The following is a 23,843-nucleotide window of genomic DNA, read 5'->3' as shown; positions in this document are numbered from 1 at the left end:
GGAACAACCAAAAAGTTTTCTGTTGCTGTTGACATTATTTAAGGCATCTAAGTGAGTTGTCACAGCTTTCTCTACTGTATCAGAGAGAGAAGGGGTAAGTCAGGAAGCCCAGGTGGTGGAAAGGAACCACTTAGAGTTAACCATTAGGACACACTAAGTGCTTCAGCAGCCCCTCTGCAGCCTCCCTGTGTCTGCACACCTAGTTACATCATTTCTCTTTCAACACATTTAGGAAGATATAAACTAAACCTGCTTGTTTGTTTAAAGCACGATAATGATGGTCTAATATTTGCATTGAATGTTATGTTGTTCAGCTGGGTCAAACAAACAGTGAGATGCCACTCCCTAGGGGAGACAAGATGACCGCAACAGATAATTTAGGTAATTAAGGTAGTATTCACAATGAGTATCTTTGTCAGGATTTTACCTTCAGACTGTAAAATCAAAGACTTTTGGAGAAGGCTGCACAGGCATGAGAGTGGCAGGTACAATGTCAAAGACAGTTTCTGTGTGCAGCACTGGGTAGTGTTGGTGGGTTAGCTATGCCGTCACCTTTTACCATGAGTAAGTCTGAAAGTAGAACTGTAGCATTCTAAAGGAGATTTGTGAAAGCTCCATTACTTTTGACACTTGAAGCTAAGGCAGCTGAACCCTGGAAATTATTTCAGAAAACAGTCCTTTGCTGGCAGAAAGATTAATTGTTTCTCTTTCCTTGATTATTCACTTGCTTTCCTTAATTTCCTTGCTCCATCTTTGTACTACAGTTAGGTAAATTTTATCCTCATTACACACGCATTGCCACATGAAAAGTTTGATAATCATTGTACCAGCTTAAATCACAAGAGCTCAGATTTAGGCTGGAACAATTTGCTGAAATGTGATATGGAAGTTTCCATAGCATCTGTCCCTCAGTTTGTCTGCTTCTGGCCTGTGTTTTCATTCTTCTTCTCACAAACAGCAGTTCACCAAAGGAGCAATACAAGATGAATAAAACCATAGAACCATAGAGTGGTTTGAGTTGGAAGGGATCTTACAGATCATCTAGTTCCAACTCACTTGCCATAAGCAAGGATGTCACCCACTAGATCAGGTTGCTCAAAGCTCCATCCAACTTGGCCTTGAACACTTCCAGGGATGAAGCATGCACAATACCTTTGGGCAAACTGTTCCAGGGCCCCACCATGTTCTGAGTAAGGAACTTCTTCCTAACACCTAATCTAAATCCATCCTCTTTTAATTAAAATGGTTCCCCCTTGTCCTATCACTATCTGCCCATGTTAAAATTCAGGGTACAGGGAAGAGAGGGGCAGAATCACCTCCTTCAACGCTTCTTTTGATGCAGCCCAGGCTACTGTTGGCTTTCTGGGCAGTGAGCACACACTGTTGGCTCATGTCCAGATTTTCATCCACTAGAACCCCCAAGTCCTTCTCCACAGGGCTGCTCTCAATGAGTTCCTCTCCCAGCCTGGACTCATGTCTGGGATTGCCCCAACCCAGGCGCAGCACCTTGCACTTGGACTTGTTGAACTTCATGAGGTTCTTGTAGGCCCACTTGCCAAGTTTGTCCAGGTCCCCCTGGACGGTAACCCATACTTCTGTTGTGTCAACTGCACTGCTCAGCTTCACATCATCTGAAAACTTGCTGAGGGTGCACTTGATCTCACTGTCAATATAATAGATAAAGATATTAAACAACACTGGTCCCAAGACAGAGCCCTGAGGGACACCACTCATCACTGGCCTCCACATGGACACAGAGCCATTGGCCACAACTCTCTATATGTGTCCATCCAGCCAATTCCTTATCCACGAAATAGTCCACCCTTAAAATTCATGTCTCTCCAATTTAGAGATAAGGATGTCATATGGGTCTGTCAAAGGCTCTTCAGAAGTCTAGGTAGATGACATCAGTCAGTCTTCTCTTTTCAATTGTTGCAGTCACAAATAGAGGAGATAAATCCCTGAAAATTTATTCAAAAGCCATAGTCTTTAAAGTCACTAATGATTCCTTAAAATATATGTATTCTTCTGAGGGGCTTGTAAACATTTTAATCGAGTAATCATACCCAATGAGAAAGGAATCAGAAAGTGTTAAGTCTTTGACAATGAGTCTGAATTGGCAGTGTGCCCAGATGGCCAAGAAGGCCAATTGCATCTCGGCCTATATAGAATAGTGTGGCCAGCAGGACCAGGGCAGTGACTGTCCCCCTGTACTTGGCACTGGCATGGCCACACCTCGAGCACTGTGTTCAGTTTTGGGCCCCTCACTGCCAGAAGGACATTGAGGTGTTGGAGCATGTCCAGAGAATGGCAATGGAGCTGATGAAGGGTCTGAAGCACAAGACTTACGAGGAATTGCTGAGGGAGCTGGGGCTGTTTAGCCTGAAGAAAAGGAAACTCAGGGGAAACCTTATTGGTCTCTACAATTACCTGAAAGGAGGTTGTAGTGATGTGTGTAGTGGTCTCTTCTGCCATGTCTCAAGTGAAAGGACAAGACAAAATCACCCTAAGTTGTGCCAGGGGAGGTTCAAATTAGATATTAGGAAAAAATAATTCACTGAAAGAGTGGGTAGGCAATGGAATAAGATGCCCAGGGAACTGGTGGAGTGACCATCTCTGCCAGTGTTCAAGATATGGCACCTGGGGATATGGTTTAGGGATGATTGTGGTGGTGCTGAGTTGATGGTTGGACTCAATGACCTTGAAGGTGTCTTCCAACCTTTATGATTCCGTGATTCTGCAAATTTGCTTTATTCAGATTAGATTGAGTTCATTCAATTCAAATGACCCAAACAGAGCAACAGTAAAGGCTACATCTGTGATCAGGAACCAGACCTGCCAAAGTCAGCTTCTTACCTTTATACTCGGATGGCTTAAACTCTGCTAAGTCCTTGTGCCTCTTGTATTCTTGGTCAGTGCCTTGATTAGCCACTCTGAAGCACTTTCCTGAGGTACTTTTCTGTTTTCATTAACAAGGCATTGGAACTTAGGTGGAATTTAAGCTATCTGAAAATTGCCCTGCAATAGTTTCTTCTTCTCTAATTCAGTTGTACAAGAACAAAAACTACTAAGGAACATATTGGAGTGAAGCACAAATTCCTACTCCCATTCCTCCCATAATTTGGAAGTCTGTACTTCACTTTACCCTATGAAACTGAGACTCCAAAAGTAGAGGAAGGGGAATGGAGGCAAACTTGTGATGATTTCTTCATGAGGTATAATATGGTTATTATTACCTCCTTTTAGTCGTCTTCTGCAGACATGGAAAGTCTAGCCAGGTAGGAGAGCTGAGTGCTATATAACAATACCCAAAGAAAACATGGTAGGAAGTTAAGGTAAGGAAAATGGAAAATTAATTGTTTAAGAAAGGAGTGATGCACTGAGCTTTATACATGCTAATTTCCTTTGTGTGTCTGTGAGATTTTCACGTTCCGTATTTCAATTGCACATTATCTAGAGCTGATAGATGGGGACAGTGAGTAAAACTTTGCGAAGTTTTTAGCATTTATGGTTGTTTTCTGCTTGCTTGGAAAAGGAGTTGAAGAACTTCTGATTACTTTACCAACAAGAGTCAGATAAATGCTGGCTTAGGGATTTTAATTATTAAGTTAAAAGAAAGCATTTTTTATTAATTTCACAAATTTGAGGGACTAATGGCAAATACAGAATTTTGTACTGAGTACATTTTTCTCTGACCTCAGTATTCTTAATAATGTAACCATTTCCCATTACAATATGACATGTCGTGTCCTACTTGTTGTGAATGAAGGGATCAGTTCAAATTTGCTTCTTACTTCAGTGGAAATTAGCTACATGGCTGTTTTTACCGAGAAATTACAGAAACTTTGGAAAATAACTAAAGTTATAACAAGAACAGTAATATAAAGATATACTTAAAGATCGTATTGAAAAGAATTGGTACATTGAAATTATGTAGAAAAACATGTAGATTCTATAAAAATCACTGTCCTTGCATATGCAATAAACTTGCATGACTAATTGTTGATTAATATAGAATTAAAAAATAAAAATGTATCCCTTTTAAATCACAAGATTGTCTTCAGCAGGCATCAATGGCTACTGGATTGGAGAAAATATGCACTCTGGTTTTGTAAAATATATCCCATAAACTGTATTCAGCAGTCCCTTTTAGCTTCAGCTCTGCCAAAATCCTCCTGAAGAAAAGTTGTAACATGAGGGGACATAATCTGTCCTTTATCAAAAGCCAAGCTGATAAACAAATCTACATGTGATAGGGCAACTAGCACTCCAAAAGTTCAGAGAGCTTCAAAGCAGTTGATCCTTCATGCAGTTTGAAATAATTTGTGGCACAGAATACCATCACTCTCCAAAAATGTATAATATATGGTACATATTACCTATATATTGAGATTCTGAGAAAATTAAAATTCCAGGGCAAACAAATTAAGAAAACTGAATAATTGGTCAAAAAGACAACTAACCCTGACTTTCAAACTCCTTCAGAAAATTTACCAAGTACAGTTCAACTTGGTGCTGAATTTAGTAATATGAAAAAATAAAAAAAAAAGTGAGATTGTTGAGTTACATTGCACAGTGTGAAACACTTGGGCTGTTCAGGTTAATGTGTAGAAATTTATAGCTGTCCTATGGAGGAGATACTGCACTGCCAAGGAATTTTGTTGCACAGCTTCATCATGGTCCCATACGCACACATTAAGAGATCCCACAAACAGCACTTCGGGAACTCCTGCTTTATCTTGTTCATAAGCATTACTGCGTGTTTTACATTTATCTGTAAAGCTTCAGAAGACTAAATAGTTAACAAAACAAATGTATTATACTAGAAGGGGAGTGTATTCATTACATGTAACTTGGGTTATGATTTTTTTTCAAATATTGACTCCTTTATTTGTTGTGTATTTTAATATTTTGGAATCATAAGGCCACCTCAGGAAAGAGCAATATTATTATTGCTCTTGCCAGAAAACATTAAAAAATTATGTGTTTATGGTTGCATTGAGCCCATAAAATAAAAGAGGTATATCAAGATTCTACTTTACAAATATGTGAAAATACCTGGAACCTGTGCAGTGTGAGACCATTCAAGTGTTTCGTGTATCTCTACAGAAGTGGAGCAAAAGTCAACAGAAAATAAGCCTTATCTAAGTCAAGGCTGTGACGAACCACATTCCTCTGTCAGAGCACAGGAATAGGCACTTGTAAGAATTACAGACTGGGTCTTAGGTGCAGGGAACCAGAAGAAACATGTAGAAATCTGTTAATCTGCTTATCGGTGAAACAAAGATATTCTTCCAAGGTGCAAATGGAGATACTGGATAAACCATGGGACGGGCAGTAAGCAGAACATCTTGTGAGACCAGAAACTTGCACAAAAGATGAAGGGACCAGGTTGGGTTGCATTTTCAAGCTTTGGTTGACAAGCAAGGATTTCATATGTTTTTCAAGTGAGCCAATAGAACTGAAGTATAGCAAAGAAAAAAAAAACAACACAAAAAAACCAGAAACAGAATTTTATTGAATTAACAACCTTGCAATGTGTACTTTGTAATATGTCGAAATTCTTGAGCAGGAGTAAGAAAAATGAGTTACAAATATCTTCGCCCACAGAAGTCTCACTGAAAGTTTGTGGCATTCTTATAAGGCACTTAGGTGCTTTTGAAATTTCTTCCTAGGTAATATATGCCCAGCTAACAAAAATCAGACTCCAGTGATATGTCTAGGATCTCTCTGTTCTTTGAGTAAAATTCCAATAAAAAAAGTTAGCTTGATATTGTAACAGACATATTTCCTTGGTAGTACCACGGGACCCCAGACTATCATATGATTTGACACACTTAGGGATCTATGATCCTTTTGGCAGTGCCACATTACCAGTTATCCTATAACCAGTAATCTGTTGAGTTCCATGAATGAAACCAATTTAGAGAAATGCAAAAAATTTTTTTTAAATGTCATGAACTTCATAGAAAGTTTAGGATGATGCACCTGAGATTTCATTTTACGGCATTCTTCTGTGGTTATTTTCTGTAGGAGAGAGTGTCATCACCCTCAGGATTTTTCTCAAAATTGCTCCAAGTATGGGGTATTTTAAATCATAGTAAAAATAGAAATAGAGTTTTCTTCCCTATCCAAGTTTTTGTTCGAAGTAAAGCTCTTGCAAAACTTCTGCCCAGTTTTGAATTATCTCAGAACTAAGACTTTTACAGGGCAGCAAAGGGAAACCTCTTCTGAATTAGCTTGGAGTTCTCCTAAAATAAATCAGACAGGACATTGAGGCCAATGTCTGCATTTGAAACGTTTTTCTTTCAGGAAATAACTTCAGTAAAATCTCACCAGACTTCTGGATTATATTACTGGACTCTCCTTATCTGTGCTTTCTATGGATTCTGAAATTCTTTGGCATTTAGACTATCAATCCAATGCTTCAAAAATTGGATCTAGAATAGGTAACATTTTAGTGTCAAAGATTCAACAGCTCATTTATAAAATATATGCAAAGAAATTTTTTCTGGCCTTAATCTAATCTTTGTGATGAAGTAGTTAGTAATATGGTATATAAACTACTGTAAGTTTTGCAGTTACTATTTATTGTTCCTATTCAAGCAGCATAATGGTGACATTTCAGTAGTTACATAATGATAATTTTTCACTGTGGTAAAAGTCTTCACAGTTAGTCTGGGGACTCATTTACTTAAATTAAAATGTGAAAAAATCTGCTGAACCTGCCAAGAAACAACAGAACATAACACTGCAGCTTGTATGTGTTTCATTCTGTATGATGTACATCGCATATCAAGATCAAGAGAAAAGCGCACAAAGCCAATAACTAGAAGAAAGAATACAAAGACTGCCTTTTACTAACATGCCTGACCAAAATCAGTGCCTGCACTGAGAGAAAGTGGAGCACCAAGTATTTGTGTAAATAAGGATCTAGACTCTCAAGAGTTCATCTCAAGCTGTACTTTCATCTGACGTACTATAAAGTTTGCCAAGATATTACAAATAACTGTAGATATAGATATATGGGAAAAGATCATGTTTGGGAGATTGAAAGATTATTCAACTAAAAAAGATTACCCCAGGAAGATAAAAATATTCCAAAGGCCCTAGGGTTTTTTAAAATAAAAGTTGCAATAATATCATGTATCTATTATGCAAGAGGGCTATCAAGATAGCCCTCTGTTTTATATTTTGTGTAGTATAGATCCTGTATTATCTTGATTTGTCCGAGCATGGTAAGAACTTAACAGTTTTAGCCTTATCTTGGGGAACACATAATGCACTGAAGTTAAAAAAAAATAAATCAAGGGGAAAGAAAAAAAAAAGGAGAGGAAAAAAAAAAGCTAAAAGAGAGAAACAGAATTAAAAAGTCTTAGTGGGAAACCCCCAGTATTCCAAGCAAGCGGAGACAAAATTAGTTCTTTCTGAAGTGAAGGCAAAAGTGCATTATACAAGTTCAGAAAATGCTTTTGAAACTAAATTTTCAGACATGACAAAGCCTGCATCTTGCATGTTCTCATAGAAAACTTCAAGTAAAAGAATTTACCATGAATACAAACAAAAAAAAGAAAAAGCTAAAATAGTAAGAATTGCTATAAGTTAGAATGTACACATTCACAGTTTTTATCTCAGATCACCTCTTGTTTGCAATGTTTCCACTTGAATATAAAGTTCCTAAGAAGATGAATTTAAGTTGCATTAAATCGAATAAAGATATCTTAGTTAAAAAAAAGACTAGACCTTCTTGATGGGTGTTTTTCTTATTTGGAAATTGCATTGAAATGTTTGCAAATGCTAAGGAGTGGTCACACAAACAGTGAGACACACAGCATGTAATTCCAATGCAAATTAAAATAAATGTGTAAGAGCAGCATGTACGAGGTTGAAAACTACAAAATTAAGAGGAAAAATTTTGTTTATGTATCCAATTTAAAATTGGCAGTAATATACAAAAAAATAACCTTCTAGATACAGCATGGCAAATAAAAGCATTCCATTTTGCAAAGGAAGTATTTCATTTAAATTTGGGGTTACAGTTCAGAAACAAAGATCCAAAGATCCAAAATTCTCCATGACAGTGAACGATTCCTTAGCTTGGGTGTAATACATTAGGAGCCTCCAGCAGCTTGCTAGGTGGGCTACTAAGGAACTTGTATAGCCTAACTGGCAGGTAAAGGTATTTTCCCCAGAGGAAGGTTGTCAAAATTAAGCTATCTTTGAAAAGTAATTCAAGTTTGATGAATTGACAAATATCAATTAAATTAAATCACTTATCACTTAGATTTCAAATGAAATTGCTATCACTTTGGCATTTTAAATTTTAAATTTAAACATATATTGGTTGGTTTGCAATTAGGTTGGTGTCTATTGTCTACCCAGTTTCTTTCTAGCAGGGCTAAACCGTATATTAATCAGTTTATGCACATTGTCCCTCTAAGGGTTCTGCAGCCCATTTCCCCTTGTTGTTTTGGTTTGGGTTTTTTTTAAGAGTGGTAATATCAAACAGGACTATAGAGAAGTGAGCAGGGTCAGAGAGCAATTGGGAGAGCTTCTCACTTTTTTAAGTTTCTTAAGACAAACTATTAAAATACAAACTATAATCCTTCCAACATTTATCCTGGAATGTCTGGATATAGCCCAAGTACATATAAAGCTTTCTTTGCAAGGATATCTAGAGATTACTCTTAAACCTGCAAATCTTGCAATTCTACATTATAATGCATTTTACTAGGAAGATTTTGCTTATAATTGTTATTTTTAAGTCTCTTGCACTTCAAAATACACTTGTTTGAGGTACATAACTGGATGAACCAGCTGAAATCCTAGTCCCCTTGAATTAGGCTAGGAATTGTTTGTTTTCAGTTATTTGCCAGAGTTATGTCAATAGATCCTTTTATTTGGATTATTGTGGTTGATGAGGTTTTTCCAAAATATGTCATATCACAGGGAACTGAAATAATTGTGAATAGAATTATCACTGCTGATAATCATCTCACAGCAGAGTTTTTTTCCCTCTTTCTATAAATTCTCTCAGGAGTTCCAAACAACGATGTTTTCCTGTTCTTTTTAATGACCATAACTTTTATAAATAAAGTTTACCAAATACCTTAACAAGGATAAATAGAATTATTGAATACTTTCAGTTATGGTGCTTCACAAAAAGCTGGGTAAGTGCAAATAACACTAAAAAATATAATGTATATTAGAACTTGGAGTAAATAATGGTTAGGCTAAGTCTCTGCTTGATAAGTGAAATCCTGGGACAGGCTCAGGTTTTCACCTTCACCTGCCTCAGAACATCTTTAGTGCATTTGTGTTTTGAAGTACTGTATGTTATAAAAGTAGCTGCTACAGATCCCTCAGCCTGTCTCATTCCAGCAGAAGATATCTGAAGCAAGGGACAGGGAACATGCCTGAACTTCAAGGTTCTGGTAATAGTAGTTGTTGCTATTTAATGACCATCATACTCTTACAGCAAGAGAGATTGTTCTGAGCTCTAGGCCTCATTTTCCAACCTATGTGTTATACTTCTACGGTACTAGCAACATGTTTACAAGCTCTGGGAATGCAGAAGCTATTCTTTTCCTTCAAGAACGACGCCTAAGGCTGCTTTATCAAAGCAGCTTTTCTTCAAAAATTGAGATCAAACTGACTTGTTTAATAGAATGTATTTTAGATTTTTTAGCTGAACTGTCTTCTTCCCATGCTAAAAAGGACATGCTAAAATCTCTAATCACTATTCTGTTTCTGTTTCTGATTTAAAAAGCCACAGAAGAGTCTTCATAAAGTAAGATTTCCAGGAGGAGCAAAATATTATGCAGCCAATATTATGCATATATGCAGTCAATATTATTCAGTAATAATACATTTACTTCACAGTTCCTTTTTTAAATTTATTCTAGCAGGACAGGGCTTCACCTATTTACAAATACCATGAATAGTTACAAATACAATGAATAGTTGAGTTTCTGAAAGTTGTTTTGATCACTCACATGGCATTTACATCTGTTTCTGACCTCTGAAAGATGAAATGTAGTTCAAATTCTGAAAACTTTAGGTAGATAACTAGCATTAATTATTAAAAATATAAGACTACATACTACATAAATTAGCAAGGGCTTAAGGACTCTTTGAATGCAGATAGATGATTATTCTTGTGCATTAAGTGATTATCTTAAACATAGCATTTAAATTCTACACAATTCCTTCAGCTTCTTAATTTCTATATTTGCAATGGATATTCTTGGCATTCAGAAGTAAAAGAAAGAGCATAAACTACAGCAGATTATAATAGCAGCACACCTGATACTGTGGCTTTTAACTTAGGCAGGTTGCAGGACTGTGTATTTCAGTTTATGAAACAAAAGGTGGTGGAAAAAAAACCCCAGGAACACAGAGAGGTGATTTGCAAGAAGTGTCATTAACAGAGCCTGAGTCTCATTCAAATTTTATCTATAAGACTCTTTGCTTCTCCAGGTTGAAAGCTTTTGCCAGTTTTATCAGGGAAGGAGGAGTGAAATCTGACCTTTATAATTTAGGCAATTAACTTTCATCTAGATTTTAGATATTTAAGTATCTATGGTTCATGATCATCCATGGGGCTTGGTGAAGTAGGCTTGCAGCTCTTACAATTTTCTTCCAGAGAAACAGGGGATGTAGGAGGAAGACAAGAAGGAGTGGGAGTGGAGATTGTGCAGAGTGGGTCTTGACTTAACACTAAGTTAAGACATCAGCAGAATATTATCTGGATCTGGGAGTTAGGGAAAGTATCCAGTTTCCACATTATAGAGAAAGAAGTCTCTCAAATGAAGTACATAAATTTCTTATACAGTCAGAGGAAAAGACATTGATGTCTTTGAAGAGCTCCAGAGGAACATCCCATCTGATTAAGTGCAGGCATTTAAGAGATTTAGACGATGAAAAGAAAAATGTGCCTCTTCACTCATCTTTCTCACTTCCAAAAAATTATACAAGGAGATTTATTTGTTGCTATGATCAGTGTCCTTATGTCATTTGGACAAGCTTTTTATAACTGAAATGCTTCAACTCATAAGCCCTTTCAAAACAGAGGAGACAAAACGTTAAACCTGAACAATGTACATTTACTATAAATAATACCTGGAGACCAAGCATAATGATATTTCTGATTTCAATTGCATACTCAAATTTACTCCCACCTCCCTATAACTTTGGCCAATGCAAAACTTAAAAAATATAATTTATTGTTTGTGTTACACTGTATCTTTAGTTACAGAGATCTTTTGTTTACTTCCTCATTCCCAATGATTTCTTTTTCCTCAAAGAAGATTTTCAATAACACACTTATCTGCTGCAATTCTGCAACATAAAATAATTGTTTTCTTTTATATGACTATTTTTAACCCACTACACTTCCCCCTGTCTGACATTCAAAAAGGGACTAACTACATCCCTGTCTTGATCCTTGCCCTCTAGAGACAGGTGTCCAATGGAATTCACTGCACTCATTGAGGCTCTGTAAGGAGCAACCTGGCAGGGCTGACACCTGTTAAAGAAGCTGTTAAAAAAAACCCTTTCCTGCTTATGAAAAAATAAAACAGCATGTGGGGTGAGTGACGCAAATCCTATAAAATCACTGAATAAGGTCTGGACAACCCACCACCTCCTTCATAATGTATTTTTCTTCAGTCACCCTTCATGCTGGAAAAAAATGTCATTTTTAAAATCAAGTGTCTCAGGGCAGGAAGTGAAAATTTATTGTCCTACTGCTTCTACAGAATTCACCTAATCACCCCATGATGATTACTTCAGAAAAGTAAAGAATTGTTCTAAAATGTTTTTCAGATTTAAGATTACCACCCTGACATTCTGAAGAATTAATGCCTCCTATCTCACCCCTTTCACCACCGCCTGCTCCCCAACCCATTCCACACCTCTCACTGCTTTACACCATAGTCCAGTTCTCTCCTGTTCTTGCATTATCTCCAGCTTCCACTTCCCACTGTTTTCTCCACACCCGCCCATGTCTCCTCTACTTCCCTTCCCCCAGAATGTCCCCAACTGCTCTCCATGATTCTGGCAAGGGACAACAGGTGCTTTACCTATAGGTATCTTTGCACTGCCTGAACAATTAGCACACATATGCTCAGCAGCAGCTGCTTAGAAGCAATATGGGATGTTATGTCATCCTTACCTTATAGTGGGGCAGCATTTGAGTCTCTTGTGTCTATACAGCCACAAATTTTGATTAAACTTTGATCTCTTTGATTTCTTGCCATCTTTCAAACTGGCATGATGGTATCTGAACTTTCAAAAGTCATGGGAGACATGTCACAGCAGCTGAGCAACACAAAGCCAGAACCATATGACTTTGTCCTCTTAAAACACCAAGAGAAAAAAAAAGAGAAAATATAAAAGAAGTACTTAGAGTATAACTAGTATAACTACTTTATCTACAAGTACCACTAAAATACAACAGAAGAGATTTGGAGGAAAATTTATATATAGCATGTTAATTAAAACTATAAATTCCAATCATGAAAAGTTAGGAAAGGTCTATTAGAAAAACTAAATGAAATTAGAAAACCAGAGCATCCTGAAGAAAAAATTAGGAAATTGATTTTAAAAAGGTATTTTAAAATGTTTTGATTGATGTGGAGTGATATGTTTCAGTTTTCTTTATTAAGGAAGAATAGAAATTTGAGTATTATTTATTCTTATTTGTATTGAACTAAACAACAAAGGACCACAACTAAAATTGTTTCCCCACCATTAGGAGTGCTGTAATGTGACTCAAATTCATTCTTCAAAGCCTTGATTCTCTGTTCTATCAGTTTCTTCTGAGTGTCACGATGTCAAGATAGGAGGCTGATCCTCCACATCTGGATCTGATGCATTGCCAGGCTTCACTCTTGGTAATTAAAGGAACTGCAATTGCAGCCTGACTTTGGCTTCTAGCATCCAGGATTTCCATCCTTCCTCCCTGCCCATATTCTTCCCTTTCATTCCTCCATAATGGACTTTGAAGAAAAACCTTTTGTATCACCATAAAGATAAAAGATGAGACTGTACAAATCTGCCTATTCAGGCTCATTTTAATATATCAAACCAAGTAAGCAAATCTTAAATGTTTTCAGAAATGCTTAATTTTAGACGTTCCTCTCCTGAGCTGTGTTGAAGTCTAGAAGTTCGAAAAATTTTCTCTCGTTTGGAGTCTCCTTTTGAGTTTAAATATCAGAGCTGAGCTCAGGCTGTCTCACTGCTAACAAAAGTCATCAATGGACCAAAGACAAAATATGGTATAATCAAATGGTTCAAACACAAATGCTTTCAGAGTCGTGCACCTCTGACAGCCAGTGCTGCCTACCTTTGAGAATTTGGATAAGTTTTACATTGAAAATTATCTGACATTGATAACTATCCGACATTGATAACTATCCATGCAGTTCTGATTATTCATAAAACTACTGAAATCAAGGCAATCTAATAATATCTCAAATTTGACATAATTTTATTCCTGAAGTCGAACAGAATTAGTCTCGACTAAGCACGACTTCCTGACATCTGTCAGCTACAAGGGGCAGATTGACTGTGTAGAAAATTACAGATTTAATTTTCAGAAATGTGTGTAGCTATTTAGAGGTGCAGTTAGCCAATTTTAAGTGCAATATTTGCATGGCAGTAACTGTAGCCTTGAACACAAAAGCAGGAACTTCCACCAATGTGTGCAATTGTAGAAATATTTCTGAAAATATCTCCAGCAAGGGAGACTCCAGAACCTCTCTGGGCTCTGTTCCAGTGCATGGTCACCCGCCCAGTAAAGAAGTTCTTCCTTGTGTCCACGTGGAACCTCCTGTGCATCAGTTTCTGCCGTGTCCTCTTGTCCTATTACTCAGCACCACTGAGGAGAGCCCGGCTCTGTCTTCTTGACACCCTCGCTTTAGATATGCATAGACATTGATGAGGTCCCCTCTCAGGCGTCTCTTTGCAGGTCTGAACGAGCCCAGCTCTCTCAGCCTTTCTTCGCAAGAGAGATGCTCCAGTCCTTTGATCAACTTTGTAGCCCTCCTGGGCCTGCTCCAGGACTATCATGTCTCTCTTGTACTGAGGACACCAGAACTGGAAAATCTGATTGTGTTTTGATTACCCCTGCCTAGCTGAGCAGCCAAGGTATCAGCAGCAAGCTCCGCACGCCCAGCCACGGCATGGGGCAGGTCTGGCTTATGGGGAAACTGAGGCAGGGCGCTATGAAAGAGTCACTTTATGGAGGGGCAAAGACAGCCCCGTCTGTGACAGTTCTCATACGACGCGGGAGGCTCCCGGGGCCGGCATGAGGCAGGGCGAGCTCGGCGGCCCCTCACGGTCTAGGCAACCCGGCGGCCGCTCGTCCCCGCCCCTGGGGTCGGACGGACCGACCGCTCCCAAGGGCAGACGGGCGGCGGCTCCGGGGCGCAGCCTCGCCCGCTGGGTGAGCCGGTCCCCGCCGGCTGCGGCTCCTCTCCTCACACCGCCCCTGCCACCGGACCCCTGGCACGAGGGCCCCGCGCGAGCCCGGCCCGACTCCCCGCGCGAGCCCGGCCCGACTCCCCGCGCGCTGCCCATCGCGCCCCCCGCCCGCAGGGCAGCGCTGCCCACCCGGGCCGCGAGGGGGCGCTCTCGGCCCACGCGGCGCCGCCCGCCAGGTGGCGCTGCCGCCCCGCGAGCCGCCGGCGGCCACCGCCCCCGCCCTCCCCTCGCGGCTCCGACCGGCGCGGTGACGTCACAGCGGCGTGAGCGGAAAGGGGGAGGGGTGGGGAGGGGTGAGTTGCGCGCGCACCTCAGGGCGCTGGCCCGAGTGCGTGCCCCGCCCCTCGCCATCCCTCGCGGCGGCGCGAGAACCCCTGGAGGGGGCGGGAGCGAAGCCGGGGATGTTTGGCGGCCGCGCGCCGCCATTTTTGGCCGGGAGGGCGGGAAGGCTCGGCCTCCTCCCCTCTTAGCCGCCCCCACTCGGGGAGGCGCCGCCGCTCCCGCAGCCGCTGCTCCCGCAGCCGCCGCCTCCTCCTTCCCCTCAGCCTTCCCCCGCTCCCGGCACGGCGGGGCGGGCGCCGGGCACGGGGGCGCCGCGAGGGGCGCGTGTGCCCCGGAAGGTGCCCTGAGCCCCCCGCGCCCCGCCTGGGCCCCGCCCGGCGGGACGTGCCGGCCCCCGCCTGTATGTTGTGCCCTTGAGCACAAGGGTGTGGACACGATCCGTGGTTGTTTTCTTTGGTGGTTTCTTTTTGTTTTGTTTTGTGAAATAGTGCTACTCCCAAGAGAAGGATCGGGAAAAACAGCACTTTTTTGTAAAGTATGCTACTTTCAATTTATTTGGAGGGATTTGGGAGAAATCTGGTGACCTGCAGATCATAATGCTAGCAAGTCGTCTTTAGACTGAAGAAAGCCTTTCTTTGTTCTTTCTCCGCTGTATGACATTTGGAGGAAAAAGCCTTTGTGCAGCGTTTCGTGGGATGGTGGTGCTGTGTTGTGTCCCAATCACAGGGAGAGGTTCCCTGCTGCTGCAAGAGCTGCTGTTGCAAAATCAAGTTTCTGACTCTTGATGTGGCATTAAGAGTGTGTCTGTCATAAGCCATGACACCTCTCATTCAGTGTGATGATATCCAGCTGTTATAAGACCTACAAGTCCGTATTATTTTGAGGCAAGCACAAGAAATTTAGTGGAATTGTATTGATAATAATACTATAAAATGATACAATGGTTTGGGTTGAAAGGGACCTTAGAGATCATTTAGTTCCAACCCAGTTACTTTGGGCTGGGACACCCTTCACTAGACCAGGTTGCTCAGAGCTCCATCCAACCTGGTCTTGAACACTTCCAGGGATGGGGCATCCACAACTGCTCTGGGCAACTTGTTACCCAGTACCTCATCACCCTCACAGTAATAGGGGGAAACTCAGACAAGGCTCTTGTACACATTATACACAAGCTGTAACTTTTCATAATTTTTGTTATTTAACAGATAAGTGTAAACTGGCATGAATCTAAGTAATGTGAGCAAATATTTAAATGTTTTAACAATTATAGTTGCATTTATTTAAGAGAAACAATTTTTATATTGTATAAATTCTTGAAAAAATGTTAGCAATATGAGCTATATAACTCATTACTTTTGTTGCTCTAGAAGTTTCAGGAGTTTCAGGAATGGTTAATAGAATCATGTATTTTAAAAATACATTCAAACATATCATTAAATACTTTTATCACAGCAAATCCATAGATGGCATCTAAATTGTTTTTGAATTAATACTGAAGCCTAGTGGTTAAACCTGGATACTTGGGTGTCAGACTTCCAGCAGAGATCTGGGAATCATGCCTAATTACTTTTCTAGGCCTGGGATTAATGCCTTCTCTTCATTGTTAGCTTGATGAAAATTGGTTCAGGAGATAATTTAGAAGGTTTACATTATTTCAATTACTCTCTATTCTCTTGTCCTCTCTTAAATTCATGTTCCATTCTTTGCCCCATCACCACCTATTTTTAGCCACTAAAAATATCATCCCTTTTTCCAGGCTTTCCCATCTTTGTCTTTAAGTACTCTTTAGTTCCAGAAGGTGCCTTTTGTTTATTATTTTCTCCGTTAAATTCAGATTTATATTTCCAAGTGGATTGCTAACAATGTATTTTCTCAATAGTGCATTGCAAGAACATGGGCAGGGAGTAATGTCAGCTTTGACAGAACTCCATGAATGCTTGTAAATTTTGGAAAAAATATCCTTTTTATCCTCTTCAGTGAGATTTGGGTTTTTGTTTGGTAGCTTGTCATAAATATGATGACAGTATTGCTGTCATTTTACCAGTTCCGTATTTATCAGTAGTGGTTTTCCAAGTTACCTTTTTGTGTGTAATGCTGATACCAAAGCAGCAGCTTACTTGAAAACAGTGAATAGCTGAAGTTCCATAGTACTTGGAGACAATCTCTAGTACCAGTTTTCTTGGGAATTCTTTCAATGTATGTATTTAAGATTCCAGTAAATGAAAACAAGGATGTTGGTATTTTAAGGAAAAAAGTGTTAAGGTTATAGTTATCTACATGGGGTTTTTAAACAAAAGTATTCTGGCACTTGGCGTTTCAATATAGATTTTTTATTTACAACTAGAAATTTGCCAGATATATTACTAGACTGCTGTCTTTATCCTTTACCATCCTAATCTTTAGTATCTGCTCCAGAGTTCTTCAAGGAAGCACTGACACTGATATTTTTAGAAGAAATGACTCAGCTTGTATGTTGGATTGCCAGGGCAGTCCTGGCGCCAGCACATGGGAATGGATTCACAGCACTCTTTAAAGTGCCCACAGGCAGAGCACCAACTGCTGTCCCAGCGCGCTCTGACAGCTGTGACTGCTGGTATAGGAAGGAAGCAGACAAATCCTTGCTTAATTCACCTGCTTAATTCACCTATTCTATTAAATGAGGTTATTGCTTTACCGATAAATACTGAACAAAACCCCTGATAACAGTGAAATAGGTGTGCTGTCCACAGACGTACCCTGACGAGGGGAGGAGGGCACTCACGTTGGCTCCTGTTGCTCAGGGTGGGGTAGTGCTTCCCCTGCTCCAAACTGGGGCACGCCACACAGCTTACTTCGTTCTGGGTCCAAGAGTAAGGCACAAGTGCTTCCTCTCCTGAGGCTCCAGTGCTTTATGCTGCAGATAAGCCTATCAGCGGCTTTTCCCCTAGCAATTTTAAAGGCTTGTCCCCAAAGTTTGCTTTAACCTTCATAGGGTTTATGTCTGGGATCTCCTGAGTGTTACATGGATCACAAAACATTTTCAGTTATATCGTCCTATTATTATCCCTTTTATCTGTCGTTACTGTTCTGTAGTTCATGTTTCTTTTCACTACTGGTGTTCTCTTCCAAGTTTGGGGTCTTGACTTTGCTTTTTGCCAGGCCCATGTTCCTTGAGATCACAAACTCAACAAAGGCGTGGTCGCAACAGCCCAGACTGCCTCCAGTCTTAACCCCTTTAATCAGCAAATCCACATTTGTGAGCACCAGGTCCAGTAAGCCTTCTCATCTGGTTCTTATGTCTAATACCTGCCCCAGGACATTGTCCTTGATGTACTCCAGGAGTCTCCTGTATTTCTTATAGCCAGCTGTGTTGCTTTTCAGCAGATGTCCAGGTCGTTCAAGTCCTCCATCAGGATGAGAACTTGCGAGTGTGATACTTTTTGTACCTGAAGCAGGAGGCCTTGTCCTTGAGCTCCCCTGGTCAGACCCCTACCACCAGGTGTCTTTTTTTGGTCCTGTCCTTGGGTTTTACTCACAGGCTCTCAACCTGTTCATGGCTGTTTCTCAGAGGCAGCTTTTCACAATCTATCCCTTCTTTAACACAGAGCGCAACACCTCTGCCCCTCCTTCCCTTCATGTCTCTTCTGAAATGTTTCTGTCCTTTGATTGCAGTATTACAGTTTTGTCCCACCATGTTTTCCTGATAGGTCATAATTTTTTAATTGCCCCACAGTTTCCAATTCCACTTGCTTGTTTCCCATGCTATAGCATTTGTGTAGAGGCACTTCATCTGGGCTGTGGACTGCATCACGTTTTGGGTGAGCCCTCCCTAATACCTTTGGGACAATTTACAGGTATTTCTCTGTTGTTTTCTCAAGTGCTAGTATTTCCTAGTGCTTCTCCGTCACTCAGAAGTACATCCCCTTCCCCTTGATACGTATAAGGTGCATTAGGCCAAGGGTGAAGCTGAGCCCAGGTCTTATACATCCTGGATAGCTCTAACCACAGTGTTTTCTGAAGAGGTAACTAAGAAAACAGATTAAGCTGTATCCAATCTCAAATCGTGCAAGTAACCACTCTGGGAAGAAGGATCTCTAAGTTACCTGTTCTAGTCTGTAACTTTTTGTGGATTTCATGGCATGAGACCCCTCAGTCTCATGGAACCCATTCTGAAACCTAGCATTTAGTAGTCAGGAAGCACTGTCAGGAAATTCACTTCTATGAACGGGCAGAAGTTGGTTACATTTTCCAAGGGAGTCATAGAGTTAGTGGATTTTGAAGTTAGTAATTTTCTGTGAAGAAATTAAATGTGTCCTAATACCTATGTGTGTAAACTATTTTGACATTCATGGTCACTAACTGTGATGTGCAGATACAACCGCTGTTGCAGATGGTTCCAAACTGAATGCAAATTGATGGCGTCAGGAATTGACTACTGCTTGGAGCAGGTGTTTGGGATACAAGAAGTGCAGTTCACTTCCTCCACCTCACAAGGTGGAAATGGTAGAATGGATAAATGATAAGCTGGCATCTGCTCTGAAGCAGCTGAAGATGGGATAACCCAAGAGGATAACTCATGTGCTGAAATAGGAGCAGATGTCACTTAAGACAGCCTGTCTGGCCATTCGGGTTCTGCTTCTGTACCATGTGTCACCAGTACAAGTCTTGTCAAACAGCCTCTTTGTGAAATTTGGTGTTGCTGACATCATTATTTGTTAGAAGGTGGAGATGCTGTAGGCATTATGAATCAGGAAAATTTAATCATGTAATTTAATCCTAAATTACACTTTGATGTTAAAACCAACTAGATGCTGGTTTAAGTTGGTTTAGAGGGGGGGGGGGTTGTGGCATTTTTTGGTGTTTGATTTTGGTGTTTGGTTTTTTGTTTTTGTTGTGTTTTTTTTGTTTGTTTTTTTTTTTTTAAATGAGAAGTCCAATACAAAACTATTTGCTTTTACTAGAAACAAAACAAAGCTGCGACAGAGTTTTCATACTAGGCTGTCTGGGGTACTACACATTAAAACTTCTGCAGTAGTGTGCAACTATTTTCCAAAACCTTTTTGCCCCACACCTTTTCTTCAACTAAAGTCCTCTCTTTTCCCCTTCCAATTTCTCTTGTCTTGGGTGAAGCACCATGCTGACAGAGCTCATGGCTTTCAGTCCTAAGAACTAGCTCAGGTTTCTTCATCTGCTAAATATTTCCATAAACTAGTATTTGGAAGACTCCATTGATAAAAGGGCTCCTGTCCTGTCCTGCCTAGCTCAGAGCAATTATCCTAGAATTGATGCAGGAACTCTTGAAAAAGAGACAGGACTTCAGGGTTTTGTTTTCTTTTAAACAATGGACGTTATCACTATGCAACACCAATGTGTTGATTGCAAATTAAAACCCAAATTTATGATATCACTATCTGAAAGATTAAAAGCTATTATAAAAAGTAATGTAGTCTGTTTCTGAGCTGCTTTGACTTTGCCTTTGAAAAGTCAAAAAGTCAAATATATAAAATGCGGTAAGGGTTGTGTTACATTATTTTTTCATGGTATCATCTCTTTGAGTTCCTTTTTCTCCCATGTTGTGTGCCTCTTAATCATTAAAAAACCCAAGCATGTATTATTATTGTTCTATATTTTGAAGTTATCATTTCCACAGTATTTTTCTATATTGTACTCTTTATCATTCAAAGACATAGTGGTGTACTTAAAAACAGACACATAAAATTATAGAAATGCACAGCTGAGCTTAGTGAAAGAAAGTGAAGGCAGGTGTGTAAAGGGAAATTGAGAAAAGCCAGAAATAACCTTAAGTTCAACAATCACTTTAATTTGCCCTAGAGCATCAAACACAGAGAAGGTTTTACCACATTCATGCAGATATGGTTTGTGTCACTTCTGAAAACCTGTCCGAAGAAATCAGTAGCTTGAGGCAGCATGCGCTCAGGCGGGAAAGCACAAAGGAGAAAGTGACTGAACAGGAAGTAAAGACAGAGCTCCATACACAGATGTATATAAGAAGAGTAAATGAAATAGGTCTGGGGGTAAAGGATTCATCCTGAAAATGGTCTTTCCTTTAAAACTGATTAACACATAACTTTACATTAGTATTTCTGTAGCTTTTCTTTTGGAAAATTGCTGAGGTCCTAACAGCCCATCTTAGGTGAACATTTTGGGGATCAGAAGGATCCAGATTGCTCTGAATTTTATGTGATGTCCCTGAAGAGCTTTCATTTTCCAGCAACCTTGCTATGTGCATGGCTTTGCCTGCTGACTTGAGAGATTGAAGAGACTTTCTTGATAATTTCAGATATATAGCAATAGAGTTCTTAGAAGCGGAAAGATTGTTGACTGCTGAGTTTACTTACCTGCTTTCCAGGATAAAGGTGCCACAAATTAGTTGTCCGTCTAACAGTTCTGAAAGTATTTAAGGAACACTATGGTGGGATATGAAGGAAAATTCCCTTTGAAATATTTTATCTTCGATACAGAAGGCACACATAAATCTATTTTGAGAATAAAAGAGTCCTTTGTATTCTAAATACTTTTTTTTTTTTAAGGATTTTGTACAGGGAATCAATCTGGCTTCCTCCCCCAGTCCCTGTAGGCAAAGCTCCCAGTGGCTGAGAGACCTTCTTTTACACAGAGGTTCTTTTGAAAACAGAGGAGCCCCGTCAGTGCAGCAAGAGCAGAATATGATATTTGGTCTCTGAAATTGTTCCACATAATCATTATTTGCCAATCTAGCCTGTACATCTGAGAGAACTTTTATCTGAGCAGATTTAATAGAGAGGAGGGTTAAATAGCACTGATATTTTTTATTTGGAGGTTACTGATTTATCACTCAGAGTTGTACAATACATTAATTATCAGAACAATTGGACCTATTGAAGGTTCTGAAGTGAAAGCCATAAATTATCAGATAAATTTAGAGTTGTGTAATTTTCTCATAGCCCTTCACGTGGGAAGCCTTTCTGCTTCCAGTATAGGATGAGGTCTGGCAGTGAGGTTAACCCTGACCCCTGAGTGTTCTATATGGACTTGTTCAATGCTACTGCATTCTTTCAGTTTAAATTTAGATTTGCTGGCAGCTATTATGCCTTTTGCAATTAGCTTCATGAGCAAAACATTGAAACAAATATGCCTTTTATCACAGATGTTTTTGCTGAATAAGATTAGTGTAGAACACTTGAAAACTGAAAAACAGGGTGCAGAAGCCTTTGATCCAAAAGGCACAAACATTCAAATGACTGGAATGTATATTCTTCTCCATGTAAGAAAAGAGCAATTAAGTATTTGGATGATTGAGCATAATTTTGCACCCTGTTTTATCTCTAATTTGTTATTGGTGGTAATGAAATTTCAGCTATGCAAGTGAATACAGAATAGGTATACATATGAATGTGTACACATAACAAAATCCTTAAGCTTGCCATTTTGAAATAGACTGTGGTTGCTGTAAGAAGTAGCAACCTACAACTAAGTTTTATGTCTGGCTGATTGCTAAATGTGTTTTAGTAAATATTAAACAGTTGGGATAGTTCTTCTATACAGTAGCTATCTGAAGCACAATAACTGCTTGTGTAACTGCTTTAAGGAAGTGCGTATCACTTAATTTTATATTTCCCACTGACAGTGATGTTTCTGGGGGGTTTTCTTTGGTTTGTTTTGGAGTTTTTTATGTAATCTAGCCTGAATATATGGGACTTGAGAAATCCTTGTGGCAAAGGAGTTCACTTTCAAGGCCAATATGTCATTCTTTGGCTAAGGTATGCCATGATCTTCATAGACAATATTGCTCTACCTTGAAACATTTTTTGTTGAGGAATTCTCCGGGCTCACTTTCTACTACTGCTCATCTGTCTAAGACAGAACAAGAGGAAATGGTCTCAAATTGCAGCATGGGAGTTTTAGATTGGATATTAGGAAAAAATTCTTCATTGAAAGGGTCATCAAGCAGTGGAACAGGCTGCCCAGGGAAGTGGTGAAGTCTTCATCCCTGGAGGTGTTTAAGATGTGGCACTGAGGGATGTGGTTTAGTGGTGGATTTGGCAGTGCTGAATTTGGCAGTACATTAACGGTTGGATAGTGATCTTAAAGGTCTTTTCCAAACTGAATGATTCTGTGATTCTAACGTAGCATATAAAAAGTATTTCTGTAATGCACTTCTGTCTCTATGCTTTTCAGGTTCCTCAAAAGGTAACAGCATTCCTATGTGTTGCTGAATGGATATGGCTCCAACAAAGAAAGGAGACCTTGAGAATATATGGAAAGGAGTGTTCTCCCTGTAAACCTTTTAGGGGAAAAAACAATGAATAAAGCAGGTCATGATTCTTAGATAATTTAGAGTGAGATTTTTTTTCCTTCTCTAGGGCAAGACACAAAAGCTTCCAAAGATGCCCTGACCTATTGCCTCTGCAGTTGCTATGGGCAGGAAACACTGATACTCAGATCTTCTGAGCACTTTGATAGTGTCCAACCTAGTTACTGGGGCTGAACACTGGGGAGCTGTGTTTGTCATGAATGGATTAGGCAGAATTTATTCACTGGTCAGATGTCCTACTGTGCAGGCTGTATATTTTTGAATGTAAGTAGCATCATGTTTTTGCTGTTTAGCAGGAATTTCAGGCAACCTTTGAAATATGTAGCCAATCAGCATTTGTTCCAAATGGTGCTTTTGTGCCAAATTTCCAATTAGTGAATGGCATTTGTTAACTAGGCCCATTTGGCTTTTTCTTCAAGGATAATGAAATTCTATCTTTTTCCTCATCCCATTAATAGACACAATATAGAGTCTTACTGAACTAAAAAAAAAAAGGCAGAACTGAATGGAGAATGCTAGGAGATTTATAGTTTGAGGAAACTGCTTAGGACTTGTATTTTTAAGAAATTACTGTGGTTTGAGTTCTGTTGCATTAAAACAAGAAATTTATAAAAATAAGGGGATTTGGCTCATACAGATGTTTGGAAGAATATTAGTGAATGCTGGAGATATTGTTCCGGTAGGTAAATATTTGTGAAGATAAAGGTAAAGTGTGCTTCCCTATGCATGGAGCTGTATTTTTTATTGTAATGCAATATCATGTGTACTGTTACATGCATTT

The 23,843-nt window shown here is 39.6% G+C and overlaps 1 protein-coding gene across 3 annotated transcripts in view; it reads left to right on the top strand.

Moving 5' to 3' along the window:
* Window positions 1-23,843, top strand: part of STARD13 (StAR related lipid transfer domain containing 13) — a 293,161-nt gene that overhangs the window by 48,075 nt on the left and 221,243 nt on the right. Inside the window, exon 1 of one of the 3 annotated variants that reach the window (XM_017818550.1) lies at window positions 15,136-15,304. The exons of the other annotated variants lie outside the window; for them this stretch is intronic. The gene's annotated coding sequence lies outside the window, so the exon portion shown is untranslated. Of the gene's footprint in view, window positions 1-15,135; window positions 15,305-23,843 lie in introns of those variants that run through there. 3 annotated transcript variants of the gene reach the window in all.

The sequence above is a fragment of the Lepidothrix coronata genome, unplaced genomic scaffold (genome assembly GCF_001604755.1).
Source record: "Lepidothrix coronata isolate B3197 unplaced genomic scaffold, Lepidothrix_coronata-1.0 Scaffold69, whole genome shotgun sequence".
Taxonomy (NCBI): domain Eukaryota; kingdom Metazoa; phylum Chordata; class Aves; order Passeriformes; family Pipridae; genus Lepidothrix; species Lepidothrix coronata.
This window is presented reverse-complemented; position numbering and strand designations above follow the sequence as displayed.